The sequence below is a fragment of the Pinus tabuliformis genome, chromosome 8, assembly GCF_031772625.1.
Source record: "Pinus tabuliformis cultivar Carrire ecotype Pingquan chromosome 8, CPIR1, whole genome shotgun sequence".
Classification (NCBI taxonomy): Eukaryota; Viridiplantae; Streptophyta; class Pinopsida; order Pinales; family Pinaceae; genus Pinus; species Pinus tabuliformis.
This window is the reverse complement of record NC_142294.1, coordinates 611,664,287-611,684,269: the sequence shown is the minus strand read 5'-3', so window position 1 is coordinate 611,684,269 and position 19,983 is coordinate 611,664,287. Positions and strand designations below refer to the sequence as shown.

At 36.1% G+C, this 19,983-nt stretch overlaps 1 pseudogene; it reads left to right on the top strand.

Annotated features, from left to right (window-relative positions):
* Window positions 1-2,175, top strand: part of LOC149236985 (expansin-like A3) — a 31,498-nt pseudogene extending 29,323 nt beyond the window's left edge.
* The last annotated feature ends 17,808 nt before the right edge of the window (window positions 2,176-19,983 follow it).

Here is a 19,983-nt window from a genome sequence, read left to right as displayed (position 1 = left end):
AGGAATCTAGAATTAAAATGTTGGATATGCCATCAACACACATGGCTGATCCACCTTATGATGGTCGCTATATTTGAATTTATGAGACATCCGGATTATCGAAAGAAAGCTAACAAAAATAATTCATGTTAGAAGCTAACTATAAGACTAGAATTCAATCGCGAAACCCAGTCTTTCCTGCATGAGCCCGGATATACAAATTCGTGGTATTGACACACGATAGAGCAGCAGAGCACAATCCATTCAATTTACGCTAACAAGTCACCCTATTCATTCACAGGCCCACAGGATAGAGCAAAAGAGCACAATCCCTTCAATTTACGCTAACAAGGCACCCTATTCATTCACAGGCCCCTGCATTCACTCGCCACAGCAAGAAACGTTCAACAAGAATTAATGGTTTGTTCAAAAGAATCTGGAAGAAGGGTCCGCTGGTCCGACGGCCCAAAAAAATCAATAACGCATGTTGTACCCACACAGATTAATGAAAGAAGAGGTTTGTACATTACAAAGGTTGGGGATTATAGTGTTTCAACTTTCTATTAATACAACTTCAACTGTTGTTGAGTGTTATTTCTATTAATACAACTTCAATTCTTGTTGAGTGCCATTCCTTACCGTTAGTAACTACCTGGATTTGGCACTTGATGGAGGCACCTGGCGGTCTTGCAGTTTTTCCGGCTGATTGAGGTACTCAGAAGTTTTGCGAATTCTTTAAGAGATATCAATCCGACGGAAGAATATATTTCTATCATGTAACATAGAGAATGGACCGCAGACAAACTTACACGATAACTTATTATTTCAGTTTTAGATCAACGATCAAAATTCGTTCAATCGTCTAACACCACAAATCTAGAGTGTCTGGCGGCTCGGGCAATTCATTTCAAAGGGAAACCCTTAGCGTAATTAAATTTAATCCATTGCAATATATTGAATTCCTCTAACATCGTCCTCGGGACATTTCTAGTGTAATTCTTAGTTGATTACAGTACAATCTTCTTTTTTAATTGTAGTATAATCTTTTTGTTCTCTCCTCTGTGGCGTAGCTCTTTGTTTGATTGTAGTATAATTTTTCTCTAATTGTATTTTAATTTTTTGTCTGAATTATTATTTGAATAAAATCAGATAAGATGCACAGATTTGGCCGTTTGCACCAAATCAGGGGTGAAAGTTGTGGTTACGGACTTTACAGACGACAATAGGACAGATTTTCTTCTATACTTTCACACCTTCACAAGCTTGGAGTGCCCCGGTAAAATCGATCAACTTCTCAACATGGGGGCTGGCCTGGGCGTGGAGCATAAACGGTGAGCACCAATTCAAGAATCCAAAAAAAAATTCCTAGTGAAGCTAGTACGAGGAACATTATAACTTAAACAACCATAAGTTTGTCTACAACTTGAATCTTTATTTGTTTCTCTATAGTTTGAATCTTTGTTCAATTCTGGACAGTGACATGATGGATATGTGTTTAATTGTTTATGACTTGAATACGATTACAGCATCCCATGTGATTATCCAGGTAAAAATATGTCCATCAAAGTAGAAGAAAGTAGTCACTATCCCGACTATCTTGCTGTCCAGTTTCTGTATCAAGGAGGCGAAACTGACATTTCCTTAGTTCAAGTTACCGAGGAGGAGTAACCATGGACCATGGTTCATATAAGTATTAAATTTTATTTTTCTAATATAAATTGTTTTAAAGGGAGCACTTGCGGTTAGATTAACCATAGAACTAATCCTAACCCAAAAATGTCAAAAGAAATCAACTCGTAAAAATAGTATTAATATCCTATAGAGAAAATCACAAACAATTTACAAATTTTTCTTCAATGACTGTATTCAATCATGCGATCTGAATTGAGGGATTTTGCATGCAATGCAAGTAGGACACTGAGTTGGCGTGAAATGATTCTGCGCAATTACAATGCAGTGTGGGGTATTGCAAACCCTTATTCATTAACAGGTCATGCCGAACCCAGTCCCTTCTTGTTCCGGTTACTGGTTATGGGAGGCTTCGACAGAAGTTGGGTAGGGCACCCTGGATAAAATTTGCTACCTGCAGATTGGAAAGTTGGGTCTGTTTACGACTCAGGACTCCAGATCTCAGAGAGGGCGCAAGAATTTGACTGTAGTTCGTGCGCAACTGGAGATTGGAACGATAATTTATAGCTTCGTTGTGCTTCTCTTTGCAATTAGCGTCAGAATATGAGATTCTTGTGATTCGTGTGCTTGCCATTAATTTTTTTTGAGAAGAAACAAATATCGGTTTTATTATTGTAGCTAGGCGATGGTATCACCTACTTCAAAAACCTTCGCAGTAGTAAATAAAAGATCTTTCATATATATATATGTATATATATGTTGTTTATTATGCGTTTTATCTTCTTGTATTGTATCCATGTTATCAGTCGCCAACTTCAAAACTGTGGAACCTGTGTTATTTGGGTGTTGTTAATAACAACGAAGAAATAACAAACTCTCTTTTTTTTGGCAACAGTTTATTATTGAATCAAAGATACACATAAAGAGCAGGCTCAGCATGGAGCGGAGCACAACAAAATTTGAAGATCAACTATGAAGGGCCGATAGTAAACCAAAAGGATAGATCTGTACAGTTATATATCTAGTTTTCAACCAGAAATCCAAAAACAAAGTTTTATCATTAACTTATCTAAATAAAAACACAACATAAAAATAAGTCTGTACTCTCTGGATATGAAACAACCTATATATCCACAAACAATCTATAGAAGTACCCTCTAGATATTAAACAACCTATAGAACTACCTTTATACTTCTGGACAAAAATAAAAAACTAATAGACTCCAAGAATAGAAGTTATAAGAACTTAAAAATAGTTGGTATGGACATGCAAGGAGTATTTTCCCATTTAGCCATTTTTCCAAATAAATAGTCCTGGGATGAATTGAAGCCCATTTTTTTTAGTCTGTTGGAAGGTTAAATTCTATGTAGACATGGAAAAAGGATAAGGATAAAGGATACTTTGGACTTTAATAAGAAAGATTCACAACTTACCATTCAGATTTCTCGAATAGCCAATTTATAATAATATTGGAATTTTCGGTCTATGATGATCTTGAAATCTTAACCAAAAGCGATCTTGTAGATGTTCAAAGATTTTGCTATAAACATGAATTCCAGCCGCGACAGTAGGAGGTCCACTGACGAGCTTAAATGGCACTTTTAACACGCTGGAAAATGGGAGTTCATGATCGATATAGGTTGATTCCCTCGTTAAAAAAAAACAAGGAATCTAGAATTAAACTGTTGGATATGACATCAACACACATGGCTGATCCACCTTATGATGGTCGCTATATTTGAATTTCTGAGACATCCGGATTATCGAAAGAAAGCTAACAAAAATAATTCATGTCAGAAGCTAACTATAATACTAGAATCCACTCGCCAAACCCTGTCCTGCAGTTTTGAGGTCATGGGAAGTCCGCCAGTGACTTGTTGTATGAGCCCGGATATACAAATTTCGTGGTATTGACACACGATACAGCAGCAGAGCACGATCCATTGAATTTACGCTAACAAGACACCCTATTCATTCACAGGTCCACAGGATAGAGCAAAAGAGCACAATCCCTTCAATTTACCCTAACAAGGCACCCTATTCATTCACAGGCCCCTGCATTCACTCGCCACAGCGAGAAACGTTCAACAAGAATTAATGGTTTGTTCTAAAGAATCTGGAAGAAGGGTCCGCTGGTCCGCCGGCCCAACAAAATCAACAACGCCTGTTGTAGCCACACAGATTCATGAAAGAAGAGGTTTGGGCATTACAACGGTTGGGGATTATAGCGTTTCCTCCACCTGGAAATCTTGCAGTTTTCCCGACCGATTGAGGTACTCGGCGGACCGCAAACAACCTTACACCATAACTTATTATTTTAGTTTTATTTCAGTTTCAGATCAACGATCAAAATTAGTTCAATCGTCTAACACCACAAATCTAGGGTGAACAATAAGACACAGCGGCAGCTAGGGCAATTCATTTCAAAGGGAAACGCCTTACGGTGTAATTAAACCTTTTGCACACAAATATTAAGTGGAAAACATGTAGGCACAAAAATTGTGGTCATTTAGTCAACAAACTTACATATAATTTATGTATGCTCTTTTTAACTATAGTTTTGAATGGATAAGTTATATTAAAAAGGATATGGAGAAGTACAAATATAGGCTCATGACTTGCATCATTACTGTTTGCTACACTATTGTGACAAATAGCACCCCCACTTCCTTTTTTCAGGCTGGAAGAGGAGTTACACAAGTTTTTTCTTTATTATTTTTAACTTTTATTCCAGTAATGGGTGGCCTTAGCTTGAGAATCAAGGATGCACAAGCTCATGGATATTTTTTGGGGTTTTCCATTTCTAGACAAGTAAATATAATACATTGGTTTTTTGTTGATGATATTTTAAATTTTGGCATCATCTCCAGATCCCAATGGTCCCCTCTACATCAGATATTTATCAGATATGGTGTGGTAACAGGGTTGATCATGAATGGAAGCAATTTTTTCTCTACTACTTTGCTGGAAATAGGATGGATAATGATTTCATAACTGATATATTTGGAGTTTAGAAGGCACCAATGGAGGCGGGTTTTTTCTATCTGGGCTTGAGGCTCGAGCCCAATTGCTATGGGGTAAGAGACTGGATGTGGCTAGTTGACAAATATAAGAAGAAATTGAACACATGGAAAAATAGATTTCTCTCCTTAGGGGGCAAATACATACTTACTCAAGTTGTCCTACAAAAAATTACTGTGTACTGGGCACACTTATATATCATCCCGTCCATTATTGCTGATAAGATTGAGGCAATCACAACTTGTTTTCTCTAGTCCAGGAATGAGACTATCTCGAAATACCATTTGTGAAAATGGAGTGCACTCACGATCCCGAAGGATCTAGGAGGATGGGGTCTGCTAGATCAAAGCATTTTTGGTTTTTCATTGTTGATTAAATATTTCTTGAGGGTGTTGCATGGTATAGGGATTTGTCAGGACATATTTCTAGAAAACTGTATGAAGGAAAATGACAATGAATCCATATATAGAGAAACCGGACAACACAGAACTAGAGGATCGAAGATCTGGAGATCTTTTATAAAAATCATTGCCTAGTGGTGCATGGGCATGGCATGGGAATTTACAAATGGACAGAAAATTCTTATAAGGATAGATCAAATAAAGGGTTAAAATGTTGATACATATGTTAGTGTACATACAATGGCACTTCTACATCGTAGAGGATATATCTATTTGATCTAGACAATCAAAGAATGGCAGGCAGGATGCCCGATTTAGAAAGATGCAACATATCTGAACTTGGATGGTTCAAGTGTTGAGGAATGGTAAGCATACATAAAGAACCTAAGCTTTGCAGGTTTGTGTTATAGGCGAAGTGGTGATTGCATAAATTGGGCTGGGAGAATAGTCAAGAACACGCCCATCGTGGTGGAAACATATAAATCATTATCAGCACAAATTTACAATCCATGGTAACTGTCATGGTTCTCCAAAATCTGGAAGTGCCTGATTCCCATGAAAATCATCCTATTCTCATCGATAGTGTTGAGAAACAAGATCCTTACATGGGAAAACTTGCGAAAAATGGGTCACTTGGGTTTAATAAATTATTGTTTATTCCGTAGGGAATCTTCTGAATCCGCAAATCACATATTCTTTATATGTCCAATCACCAATATGATTTTAGAAATCATATCATCTTCTCTATAGATACCATACAGGAGAATTCAAAACCTTGAAGGATGCATAACGAGTTAGAACGCAGATATAAATATCTACAAGGAACTGCCCCTATACAGCATTTGGGAAATTTTGAATGCATGCAACCATCAATTGTTTGAAGGGAAGAAATATAACATCATCTAGATTTGTCATAAGGTAATAACATGGATTTATGCTATCACACAGAACATTGTTTTCTCTCTAATCTTTCCCATAGATTGAACCCTTCATTGATTAGTTTTCCATCTATATTTTTCGATGGAGTTGCACAACTAGGCAGCTGTGGATGTGGCATGGTGATTCGGATAGACAATAGCACATATTATAATATTTTACGTAGGCACAAGAACCAACAAAATATCTTATGAAATCACTTTATGGGGATTACTCTAGTTTTCAAGGAAAACGAAACTAAATAGCCTACATATCTATGGTGATTCAAAATCTCTCATAGATGGAATTATGGGACACTCATATTTTGATTCCCCCACACTATCAGGTTGGATAAAGAGGATCAAGCACATATTTGGATCACTCACAACATACACTATCGCTCACATCTATAGAGAAGCCAACATGGAGTAAAAAAAATTGTCAAAGGATGGCATTGGAGAGCCCTACAAAATCATGAAATATAGATACATTGAAGACAACACTACATGGGATGAGGGACTGCTCAACGTTACGTGACACTTTTGGTCACACCAATATACCCTTTCTGTTTTTTGGGTTTTTTGGTATTTTTCAGACAACATAAATATATGTTAATGAAAGTATATGGATAGATAATCTTAGAGACTTATTATGCATATCAGAAGATAGAATATAAGAATGGTTGATATTTGAAGGGGATTGTTGTTTCATAGTTTTGACATATATGGCAATTTGTACATACTGAACCAATTTCTACTAATTGCATGAAGATACAATTCACATGTACTCGTTTTATCTTATAGTAAAATCAACGTTTTTTTCGTCTGAGAAAAAAAAAAAAAAAAAGAAGAATTTATATTAAAATTTCATTATACATTGTTTCGTATCAAAAACAAAAACATCTTTTTCATTTTTTTATTGACATGATGTAAGGAAAGATTTTCAAATTTTCCACATATTTTTTAGATAGGGTGTTAACAATGTGGTTGAAATTTAAGTAAGGGCATAATTGAGGTAGCTCACAATTTATATAGATCATGAGATGATAGATTCAAGAACATCAATATCTTTATTATATGAGTCATCAAGAAAAAGGATGTATGAGGAGTAGTAATTACTTGTTGAATGAGGAGTAGTAATTACCTATTGACCTGAGAGTACCCTCCATACATTTTTAGTCAAAATGAAAGGGTCCCCACTTAAAATTTTGAAAAAATCCTCCTTTTATTTCCACTTTATTGATTGATGGTTTCTTTTATTTGCATGCTAACATTCACACTTCTGAATCCTCCATGATTACCATGATATTTTATTCATAACCTATTGGTTGTTGTTATGATCGCTTGGTCTAGAGTGAGCTTGCATGTCGATTTTGGTTGCTTTAAATCCTTCACTTTTTATGCCATTTTCCTAATGGATGAAATTCATGTCTCCTTGCTTCGATGCATTCATCCTTTAAGTTTCTTTGACATTTGGTTAGGTTTGATTTCATGCGACATTCTCATAAGCTAAAAAAATGTAAAATCAATAATCTATAAAAGAAAATTGTAATTAAAAAAAATGAGAAAAGAGATCAAGGGTTAAAACTTTACGAATTTCCTATCTTTAAATAATAAATTTGTTTTATACCTATGGAATAAATTTCGTTTAAATTTTATTCCTCTTTAATCATAATAACAATTCACAATAAACTTTCACATATATAAAGATGATGTAAGATAATACAAATTACCCTTATATTAAAAGAAAACATTGAAGCATCCTAAAGAAATGAACATAATTTTAATTACGTAATAACCTTCCTTATTTCAGTAAGTCGCCTTCTCAATGTGTTGGGTGTAGCTTTTGTACCTATTTCCTATACTTTCTTTCCCCGGTTTTGACCATTTTCCCCTCCAGACCAACATAAATTTACATGTTAGCCGCCTTTTTCCTTATTTTCAACAACATATTTTTCTATCATGTTATTTTTCCGTTTTTACTTGATATAGCGATGCAATATTCCTTTTTATGGCTAACTGGGGTATGCATTAGAGAAGTATTTTGGATCCTCTCCTCTTTTTAAGGTGTCTCGTAAGGACGAGGTTATGGAATGAACATCCACGATGATCGGTCTAAGAGCAAGATGAAACTTATTGTTGTTACACTATGTGTTATTACATACATTGTTGTTACACTACGATGTTGTTACAGACATTTTTGTTTCACTGCGTTGCCGTTACAGATTACTATTGTTACACCCTGAGTGCCATTACAGGTTGTTGTTACATCCCAAACCGTTACTTGACCACATGATATTGTTACATCATAGCTGTCAAGCCGTGGGTACTATCCCAAGCAACAACCATTGGAAGTTATGAATTGTCTACTTAGAAAGTGACAGATCCAAGCGGTTATGATTTTAACCGAGGTATTTAAATAGGATTCTTATTTAGGAACTATTATAACAATTTCTATATTATGATCAGCATGAGAATCGTGAGATTCTCATGACTGATATGTTCCTAATTTTTGGGTATGTAATTTCTATAAGACAAACTTAATCTCTCAGGCATGGGGGACGACATAGAGAGTACTGTTATTTTGATCTTGTAACTTTTAATTTTTCTTAATATCAAATACACTGCAGTGATGTTTTTGTTTTTTCCAAGTTGACTCCTTAACTAATCTTATGTTCATTCCTGCGCCCCTACGAGGGATGAGGGACCCTTCTCTTTAGCAGGGCCTACAACAATAGAGTAGTTGTATATCATTGTTTCTCTCTTTTATTAATTGTATGGTTTTCTACTGTCAAGAGAAACCATCGAACAAGGATGCACCTGAACCAGTAATGGACCACAATCATTATGGAGATAGATGGATCAAAGGAAGACTTGAGCACAAAGGAACAAGTTATGAAGTGGTTGTTGAATGAATGGAGGAATTTGTATGAGAGATTCATATTGAAAGACCAAAAGAAGTTGTTTTGGGGAACATTCTAGTAATATCAAGAAAAAAAAGGCAAAAACTTCCAAATTCACCTGACCCACTGAGCTCCGAAATGCATGGGTAGCAATCAGGATTATGATGCGCAAAGAAAAGGAGGTAAAAAATGAGGCATGAAGAATCTACAGGAGTCAATACAGATGGTGGGTGATCTACTGGTGAACTCAAGACAAGTGGTGTCACTTTCAATGGTTTTCCACCAACTTAATAAATCATCTCAATGATTTTACTCTCCTCGAATGTGAGAGGCCTCAATAGTCGAGGCAAGTAAAGATAATTGAAGGAAAAATTAAAGAAGGAAATGCCTAGTATAGTGATGCTTCAAGAGACTAAGGTATCTAAAGTATGAGTCAAGGAAATCATCAGCACTATGCGACCTTCATATGAGGTGGTGGCCTTGGACTCTAGGGGAAGTGTGGAAGGGTTATCTTCCTCTAGAACCCATCTGAAATACTCTTTGATCATTGGATGAGTATGCCCCGAATTATTTCAAGAAGATTTAGACATATTGGTACATGGGATTGGGCACTACTTTCAACTGTCTACAACCCTCGTACTCCAGGAGAGAATGTTACTTTCCTTCATAATATAGGAAAGCTAAGGAATACATGCATGGACGATTTATTGATAACTGGGGGAGATTTTAATCTCATTCCATTGCCTTAGGAGAAAAAAGGAAAGATTAGAAGACAAGAACCTTAGATGGAGACCTTTCAGGACTTGATTTTAGACCTAAAATTAGTAGATATTCCCACCAATAATTGCATGTATATGTGGAATAACCGATGAGGGGGTCACCATTAGGTCGCCTCACATCTTGATAGATTACTAGTGTTAGAAGGCGTTATAAGAAAATATATCTTCTTAGAAGAATCAATCCTTTCGTTCCTTGGGTTAGATCACTGGCCAATTCAGTTAGAGATGGATATGAAGTTGGCACCGAGAAACTGTCCCTTCTGATTTTAGTCCTTCTAGCTTCGCAATCCTTCCCTTCTAGGCAAGCTCAAGATCTGGTGGAAATCTTGCTCGGTGCAAGGTAGAAATTGCATGCATAGCTTTGAACTTCATTTGAAGGAGCTAAAGAAACAAATAAAACAGTGGAACAAAATAGAGTTTGGTCATATCATGAAATATCAACATGAACTCCAGGAGAGAATGAAAAACATTCAACAATGGATGATCATGGATGGCTTCTCTAGATCCCTAGAAACAGAGGAAGGAAATATTTTAACTCAGTTAAAAGAAAGGAGAAAGTAGGAGGAAATCCTTTGGAAACAATATCCCAGATCCAATCACTCAGAGAAGGAGAAATAAATACTCGCTTCTTCCACAAAGCCATAATTCAACATCTCCAACACAATAGGAGCTTCTCATTAAAATATCCCATAGGGAATCGTCTAGTCCAACATGATGAAATGGAAAACCTCTTGGTGGACCATTTCCAAAATCTCCTCTCTAAGCCCTAACTAGACGGATCCAAAGCTATTCAGGGAATCACTAGACAGATCCCTCATCTAGTTAGCAGGGACCAAAACTTGGCTTGAATGTGGGCTATTACTATGCAGGAAGTCGAAAAAGTGGTCAAACGGATGGCAAGGAATAAAGTGCCTAGACTAAATGGATTTACAACTGAGTTCTTTCAAGCTACTTAGCACTTCATGAGCCATGGCATCGTGGAGTTAGTGGAAGAAGCTTGCATAAATCAAAAGGTAAACCCAATACTTAATTCCAATTTTATTGCTTTAATTCCCAAATCAGCTTAGTTTGAGGAGCCTCAAGGTTTTCGCCCAATTTCTTTATGTAATGTCATTTATAAAATCATATCCACCATCATGGTCAAGAGACTAAAGCCCATTTTGCCTTCTTTGATATCTCCTGAACAAACTAGCTTTGTCCAAGGTCACCAAATTCTAGATGGCATCATAAAATATTAAGAAGTCGCTCACTACCTTAAGCATCTCAAAACCAAGGGTATGTTAATGAAGATGGATCTTTCCAAATACTACGATTGTCTCAGTTGGCCCTTTTTACTAAATGTTCTGAAGGACTTTGGTTTTGATTCTCAGTGGATAGCCTGGGTTTCCTCCATTATTTCCTCCCCGTTGTATTTGAACTTAATAAACAACTCCCCTTTGAGACCCTTAAATCCCTCTAGAGGTCTGCACCAAGGTGACCCTCTCCCTCCCTTCCTCTTCATTCTAGTTGTGGAAGCTATGGGTTGCTATATCAAGTTTTTTGTTCATTGAGTTTCAATTGAAGGCGTTCATCTTTGGGGTAATGATCTGTAAAAACCCCTCGTTAAAAGTTCATGTAATAAAATTTAATAAAGGCAAAAAATGACCACGGTTAAGGGACACGTATTCCAAGCTAAATGTTTGGAAAAACATCCTATTGGGTGTTCATTTGGTTTATTATGACTAAGGAAAATGGTAAAGGCAATGGAAGAGGCTTTGGAAAGGAAAAATGGAATTTTTGGCACATTTATTTATGAAAATAAAGGAAAATAGGAGAAAAGGAAGTTGAAAGGTCACAGGGTGCATGTGAGGAGGAAATTGATAGAAAATAATAGAAAATGAAGAAAATAGAGGCCTCATTGATAAAAGGGCTTCTGAGGATCACTGGGAAATATTTTGTTAGTGTTGAGATTTTTCTCAACTATGGAGAAAGGAAGGGAAAAGTAAGCAAAGGAAGGACAAAGAAAGGAAAGGAAATCAAAGATCAAGCAAGGAGGAGCATGATCAAGCAACTTCAACAGGAATACTTATAGGTAACATATTTCATGTGTGATTTCCTAGATGATTTTGGCATGCATGGATTTGCATGTTGGTATACGGTTCTCTTCTTGTAGGTGGCATGGTTTTGCTGGGTTATGATAATGGGTTTCAGCCTAACCTTGCCTTTTCCAGATAGCCATGGTGTGATAGGATTTTTTTCTCGGTTTTGAGCTTTGGAATTGTTGGATGATTTCGGAATCTGGGGCAGAGGTGGTCTTAGGAAAATTCCCAAAGGCCTATGAATCCCTTGAGTTATTTTGGTAGGATACACAATAAATCCTGAGGGCGGAGACTCGATTTAGGGCCTAGTGATCTGGTGTCGATTGAGGTAAATCCTGAGAGACTGGTGTATTTTTTTAGAGCCTAGTGATTGGGTGTGGATTGCAGTAAAGCCTAAGAGACAAGGAGACATAAATATTGATGGAGTCTGGAGGCATTCCTAGCTTGGTTTGGTTTTGTGATCTCGGTGCTAGTTTTGGTGAGATCACTATTTGGTGAGGGTGGAGGTGATTTAACCTCTAGATTCCCTTGATTATTTTTGGATTGGTTAATCCATGAGATCCCACATTCATGCTTCGATATGGCACAAGGCTGAATGGATAAAAGAAATATTTGGTTAAGCCATGTCTACGGTCGGGTAGTATGTGGAAGTCCCAAACTTGGTTGGCTTTTCCTATGTTTAATAAAAGCTAAGTTCTCTTTCTTTTTTACTTTTTAATATGTGTCTTTAATGGTTGTTATCTCATTGTTACTTACATGGTTTAAAGTTGGCTATAAGTGTGGTTATATGACTATTTATTGTCATGGTTATTTCATGTATTTACTTGTAACTAAAATGAAAATGGATGAAAGACCTAATTGATGTCAAAATAGTTAAAGGAACAGTGTGGTGATCCTTCTTGTCGAGTCTCATATGAGTTATGAGTCATTTATGCTTTGTCTTGTATTCATTTCCTATAGATTGCATTGATGCCAAGTGTTTGACAGAATGTCAATTATGGTTGGGGATGGTTAGGCCTAGTTTTGGAGTCATTTTTTGATTTCTAGTTATTTTCATCATGTAATTTATGGATTTCAAAAGTGTCACCGAGTTTTGGGTAGTGACTTGGGCTTTGGGCCTAAAAAAGTGGCTCAAATCCTGGCGACATAGGCACATGTTTGAGCAGGAAATTCCCTAGACGCTGGCATACCCACGTTGTGCATGTGTCTCGAGGTCATCAGGCACACTCATGCCCATATCAAGGGAGTGTCCAAGAGTTTAATGGTTTAAAAACTTAGTGGGACCCAAGTGTTGGTTACCTGAGAGGTGGGGATGGTTTCTAGGAGTCCTGTTGTTGATGTGGAAGGTTTTTATGGTGTGTTTCCATCAATTCCACTTCCTTAATGGGACTTAAGAGGTCGAATCATACCATAGTAACTTCTCTTCACATGTTTACCCCAGTTGGATGGTTACTTCGGTAGATGTGGGACGGGGGTGTTACAGAGTGGTATCAGAGTAGGTTGCGCTCTCTTTGGTTCATATATGATACCACAGAGTGGTATAAGAGCATGGTTCACCCCTCAGACTGGATAGGCAGTGTGTTGGTCATGCATTAATGTCAGTTGCATATGTGTTTCTTATGCTTGTAGTCCATATGCTTGTTTCATTTGCATGGTTTTGATCATGGTGGTAGTGATGTCACCATATGAAGGTTGATGGTGTTGTTGTGGGATGTATCATCATGAGTGTATGGTTGTATATGCATTTTTTATGCATGTCGATGTCTATATGTTGTTATGCATGCATTATCATGGTTATAGTTATGCATGTATAGTAGGTCAAACATGCATTGTGAGGTCCTTGTATGAATTTTAGCTCATCATGGTGCTATTGGTGTGTTATGAGGCTAATGTGTTGGTTCAGATAGCGCAGGAGATGTAGATCACTAGAATGAGGTTGCAGCATTAGACCTTGGGGTAAGAGAAGAACGTCATACAGGTATTGTACGTTTGGCATGCAGGCATGTTAGTGAATGGATTTTTATATACATTATGGTTATATACATATTTGTAATTTATTGTTATTATGGTTACATATATGATAAATGATATTTGATTAGTGTAGTCATATGAACATGTGTCAGATAGTCATAAATAGCAGTAACTTATTATTAAATGCATTGTTGTTGTTGTTTTATGTTAGTTAACTTGATGATTATGTTATATGTTGTTGATGAGTATGTTATAGGATAACTTGTTCTTGTTATATGGTAGTAACTTAATGATTAGGGTTATTACATTAAGATCTTGATGTTATATTTATCATACTAATTTGGATTGGTCTATGCAAATGGTTAGGGTTATGACATTCAGGTATGAGTTAATATAATTGTGATATTATGTTGTACTAATCTAGACTAATCATACATAAGCGATTTTTATGCATGAATGACAAATGTTTATGAGTTTATGATGTGAACATGTTAGTTAGTTAATGTTATGGATATCATGATCTTATTTTTGTTTGAGCTGATGTGTTGTGAAGTTATATCATGCTAACTAGATTAATTATGAAAACAAGATACCCTCCCCTGATATAAATGAAGGTATGACCTTGCTTATGTCATCTACTTTGTGTTTGAATGTTTGATTATGTCATCTATTTGGTGTTTCAATGTTGGTGTCTATTATGTCGTCTACATTTTGTTGAATGTTTAATTAATCGCATGATATGAGTATGTGTCTATAAGATTGCAACAAGAAATGATCTTGTTTTAAGATGGTTTTACTCACACATATATGTTGAGATAACTTAAATGTACATGAGTGCAATGGGTGATACTTGTAGCATTATGTTTAATGACTATGAGTTGACTATGGATTATGACATGATTCTTAGTCTTGGTAAAGATTGATTTAAAATTGATAGATATGATTGCCTTTATATTTGGAACATGGTTGACATATGTGACCAGTTGCAAGGTAACATGCTTGGCATTATTATGACAAGGTAAGATAACTAGTATGCTGTTATGTTTACTTATGCACTGACAGTTATGTGTTTATGACAGTATGATGCAAGGAATTGCATGGAAAAAGAGATTCCCATGAAATATTAAAGAAGGCTCGGGTTGAGATTTCACTTGGAGGTATTGGGAACCGTGGGAATTGAGTCATGGTGTTTGTTTCTAGTCTTGTGCTTTGGTATTTTGTGATTTGTTTTGTTTGACTGCGACTTGTTTATGTCTGGTGCATAGCTATGCCACTTTGTTTGTGATTTCATATTTCTATTGGTTTTCGTGATTTTCTTCTCATTTGTTTCGTGGCTTGCCTTTTATGTTTTGATCCTTGGGAATTGGTTTGGGAAATAAGAAAGTTAATGGAGTTTGAGGAGAGTTGTGCGGTACCCAACAGGTGATGTAAGTCCTCGATGAAGCTTAGTGCATGTATAAGGGCAACTAAAGTCAAGCATATGATAGCTAGTTGGATTGGGTTGGTCCATTGAGATAAATTGATGGCGATAAGAAAATCGTGAGAAAGGTAACATAAAGGGTAAAGTAAATGGATTTGAGGTTTTAGATGCCTTTGTTATGTTAGGAACTATTGTTCTCAATATTGTGCATGAATAAGGGAAATTCTCTTAACCTTGGCCTTATGATATCTAGTAATTATGTCATGATCATGATTGCTTTATGCTAATGTTTATATGCATATATGTATGTATGTGCATTGTTATCTGACAGGACCATCAAGGATCATGATTGTCTTATGTTGATGTTGATATATATACATGTACGTATGTATGTCGTTGTCTGATAGGGTCACTAGGTATCATTCTTCTAGAGGAATGATTGCTTATGTAGGTGAATGGCATGAAGAGGTTCCTAGTTTATGAGGAATCAAGTGGAAAGCATAATCTTAAAAAATCTACGAGGTCAATATCATGTGGTTATGAGTTGATATTATGTGATTATATTATGTCTATGTTATGGATAGGCTATACCAAGGGGTACATCAGCGAAATGAGAGTAGTGTTGTCTACATCATGTTGGGACAAGTATGGATAAGACATTGGAAGCAAGGTTTCTTGGTAGAGACATTGTGGTTTTGGATGTGTGGTACTATTGTTGTGTATATGTTGTACATGTTGCATCTGTCATGTTGTGTGTATGTGGTGATGTGTATATAGTGTGTGTACATGTTGTTTACGCAATGTTATGTACAAGGTGGTACAGAGAGTGTTATGTGAATATTTCATATGCAGTGTTGGGTATAGATGGTGTTATGTACATATTGGATATGTGGTGTTATGTACATTCCATAATGTGGGCATGTTGGATATACAGTGTTGTGTGCATATGGTGTTGTGTTCATGTTCGATATGCGATGTTATGTACATATGAAACTATGTACGTGATGTATATGCAGTGTTATGGACACATCGTGTTATGTGCATGTTGTACATATGGTGTCGTGTGGATGATTGTACAAGTGGTGTTATGTGTAGGTGGTCTATTGTGCATGTCGTGCATGTGGCACTTTGTACATGTGGTGTCGTGTACATGTTGTGCATGTGGTGTGTTGTTCATTTTGTGCATGTGGTGCTTTGTACATGTGGTGTGATGTACATGTTGTGCATGTGGTGTGGTGTACATGTGGTACTATGGACACGTTGTACAGGTTGCATGGTGTACATATGGCATTGTGTACACGTTGTGCAGGTGGTGTCATGTACATGTGATGATGTGCACACATTGTGTAGGTGGCGTGGTGTATAGGTGGTACTGTGTCCATGTTGTACATATGGTAGTGGTGTACATATGATATTATGTGCATGTTGTATATGCTGTGTTGCAGGTATGCAGTACTATGTATGTGCATTGTGCAGTCATGGTATTGTGACATGTGGATTCTTTGTGTTGTACTATGTGTATGTATATGTATTGTGTTGTACATCAGGTGTAGGTGTATGAATTGTGTTTTGGTGTACACTAGATGTAAGCGTATGTATTGTGTTGTGTTGTACAATGGGTGTATGTGCATGTGTCATATGTCAAGTGTAGGTGAAAGTATTGCATGGCATTGTATGTCATGTATGGTTATATGTGTATGATTTACACTATGTGTATGTGTACATGGTTGAGAAGAAGGAACTGGGTGTTTGTCGAGTGTGGAAATGAATGTGGTGTAGGTATGGAATAAGGAAAAACGTAGAAGCTAAGGATTGATTACAGGATAAGTATCAGTATTCTATTTCAGTTTTATTATGCATATGATTTATAGTTCTAGTTTATGATGATCACATGAGATCTATGATTTTGGTTTATGATGGTTACATGTGATTTATGATTTTGATCTATGATGGTTATATTTTGAGCTAGCCTGATGTGATATGTTTATACATAATGATTTGATCAAAGATGCTAGTTTGACTTGTTCTGACAGGAAGTAAAGAAGCTTTCAAGTGTACCTTTTTGACGGGCCACCAATGAGGTATGATTTGAAGATATTTCAATTTATTTTGAATCTAATGGAATTTATGTGCTTGCTACAGGAAAGCATGAAATTCCTTATTGGGTGGTTTAAATCGATTGCAAGCATTAGCAGCAACAACAAAAGAAATTAAAACAGGCAATAGTCTGTTGGTAAATCACTTCGAGAGTAGGACCATTGTTGGACACTAGTACCCAATAGTGTCATGTTATGCAACAAGCTAACAAAATAGAAGAAGAGATAGATCAACGACTTCAAAATTAGCCTCTTCGAGGGGGAAACCTCATTTACATTACACAAATGAAAATTCTTGGATCATTCAAATGACAAAATCTCCTTTTCATATATAGGAGTCTATACTATCTCACAAAATAGAAGAAGAGATAGATCAACGACTTCAAAATTAGCCTCTTCAAGGGTGAAACCTCCTTTCTATATATAGGAGTCTAAGGGGTCATAATATAATCAGATCCATCATAACAATAATAATGTAAGGGCACAACAATAACAATAGTGGGCTTCTATCGGTCACAATAATAACAATATGGGGACTACATGGGCAGAAAAATAACAATAAGGGGGCTACACTGACAATAACAATGAGGGAATACACTAGTATTATAAGGACCTAACATTCCACTCTCCTTCAAAAAATTGTTGTCCTCAATGCTTGAGTAATTTTGGATGATTCTGTATAAAATTCTCATCCTCCCACGTGTAATCCTCCATGGATAAGTCCTTCCACTTGATGAGATACTATGAAATTGATTGATTTCCCAGCTGTCGAGTTCTTGTTTCAGTGACTACCTCAAGTTCCAATATGATTTTTTCTTCTTCATCAAGTCCTGGCAATATTGTTTGAGCTAGGAGCTTATCACCTATAACCTTCTTCAAGAATGAAACACGGAGAAATGGGTGCACTCGGGAACATGCAAGAAGCTCCAATTTGTATTTCATAGTACCAATATTTTTCAACACCTTGTAAGGACCATAATACTTTAGTGATAATTTATTATCCTTCTTAGCTTGCTTGAGGGACATTTATTTGTATGATTGTAGCCATAAAAATACCCAGTCACCTACATCAAAACTTATTTCGTTGTGATGGTGAGCTTCCTGTTGTTTCATTCTATTATGCACCAAAGTAAGGTTATCCTTTAAGATTTGGAGAACTTGTTGTTGATGCTCGATGTGATCTTCCACTGCTTGAACCTTAGAATGATTGTCCAACACTTTTTAGAGATCTGAAGAAATAGATGATTTTGATGTTTGAACTGCTATTGAAAATAATTATGCAATTTCGCCTGTTATTCTTTCTTTAGAATCTTTTTCATTGCATTAGAGCTTACTATCTTTCCTAGTTTCCCTGTGATACCCCTTAATTAAAATTCCTTTCCTTCCAAAAAAAAATCAAGAAAAGTTCTTGAAAATTAAAAGTTATCGTAACCAAATATTGTAACCATTGGACTACTAGTAAAACATCAACACCACCCATTGGAATGGAAATCATTGGACTATTCAATACATATTCTCCCATGGATAGCTTGATATTATGGTACTTTCTAGAGCAATTTATTGTTCCTCCATTTGCAACCATTACTTGAATCCAGTGCTAGATATAGAAAGCAATTCAATTCCTTGGCTATCTTACAATGAATAAAATTATGGGTACTACCTGAATCAATCAACACTATTACCTTTTTCTTCTTGATATGTCCTTCTATATTAAGAGTTTGAGGAGTGGTAATTCCTATCAATGCATTACAAGATATGGTTAGATTCATTTATTGTTTCTCTAGGGTTGGTTCATGATGTATATCCTCTTCTTTTGGCATTTCTTGTTCCTTTTCTTCCTCTTCTTCCCAATCTATGTAAATTAATTTATTCTCAATACTCTTATGACCTTTATTGTATTTTCTATCACAATTGTAACAAAGCCCTTTTGTTATCTTTTCTTCCAAATTTTGTGGTGTCAACCTTGTAGGTTGTGGAAGTATAGGAGTAGCAACACTTCCATCTTTATAGTTTGAGTGGTAGGCATCCTTGTTTCCATAATTTTGCTTTCAATGTTTCTTGCCAACCTGAATGCCTTCTCCAATGAATTAGGTTGCCAAAGACAAACCTCATGTTGGATGTTGTCCTTTAAAGTCCCTATGAATACATCAATCTTGTGCTCCTTTGGAATATCACTTACCCTTATATTCAATTCTTGTAAGTCCCCAATGTGCTCTGCCTTTGAACCTTTTTGTTTGTGATTTATCAATTGGATAAATAAGGTGTTGCTCTTTGTATCCTCATAATGCGCTATCATTCCCTTCGTAAAAATTGATCAAGTGACAATTTTTTTACAAGAGAAAAGCCATCGATACCATACAAACTGATTGGGTTCTAAATATAAAGTTGCAATACATACCTTTTATGTGTTTTGCACATTATGGAGATCAAAATATTGCTCCATATGTAGTATCCATTTTACATGATCCTTTCCATCAAGCTTCCTCATATCGATATTTGGAATATGGTGGATCTTCAATCAAATGTTAGATTCTATGAAATCATGATCAACATTTCTTTTGTTCTCACATTGAGTTTCCTCTACTACCTTTTCAAAATTGGGAATCCTTTCTTGTAGCAACTTTGTCAAACCTTCCATGTCTTTCTTTAAACCTTCCATGTTTCCTTTCAATTTTTCTTCTACGCCATTCTTAAAACCATTTATCTTAGCTTCAATTCAATTCTTCAAGCCATCCATCTTAGCTTCTGTTACTTTTTGTGAGAGCGAACTTTGTTGCACTTGGTCTCATAA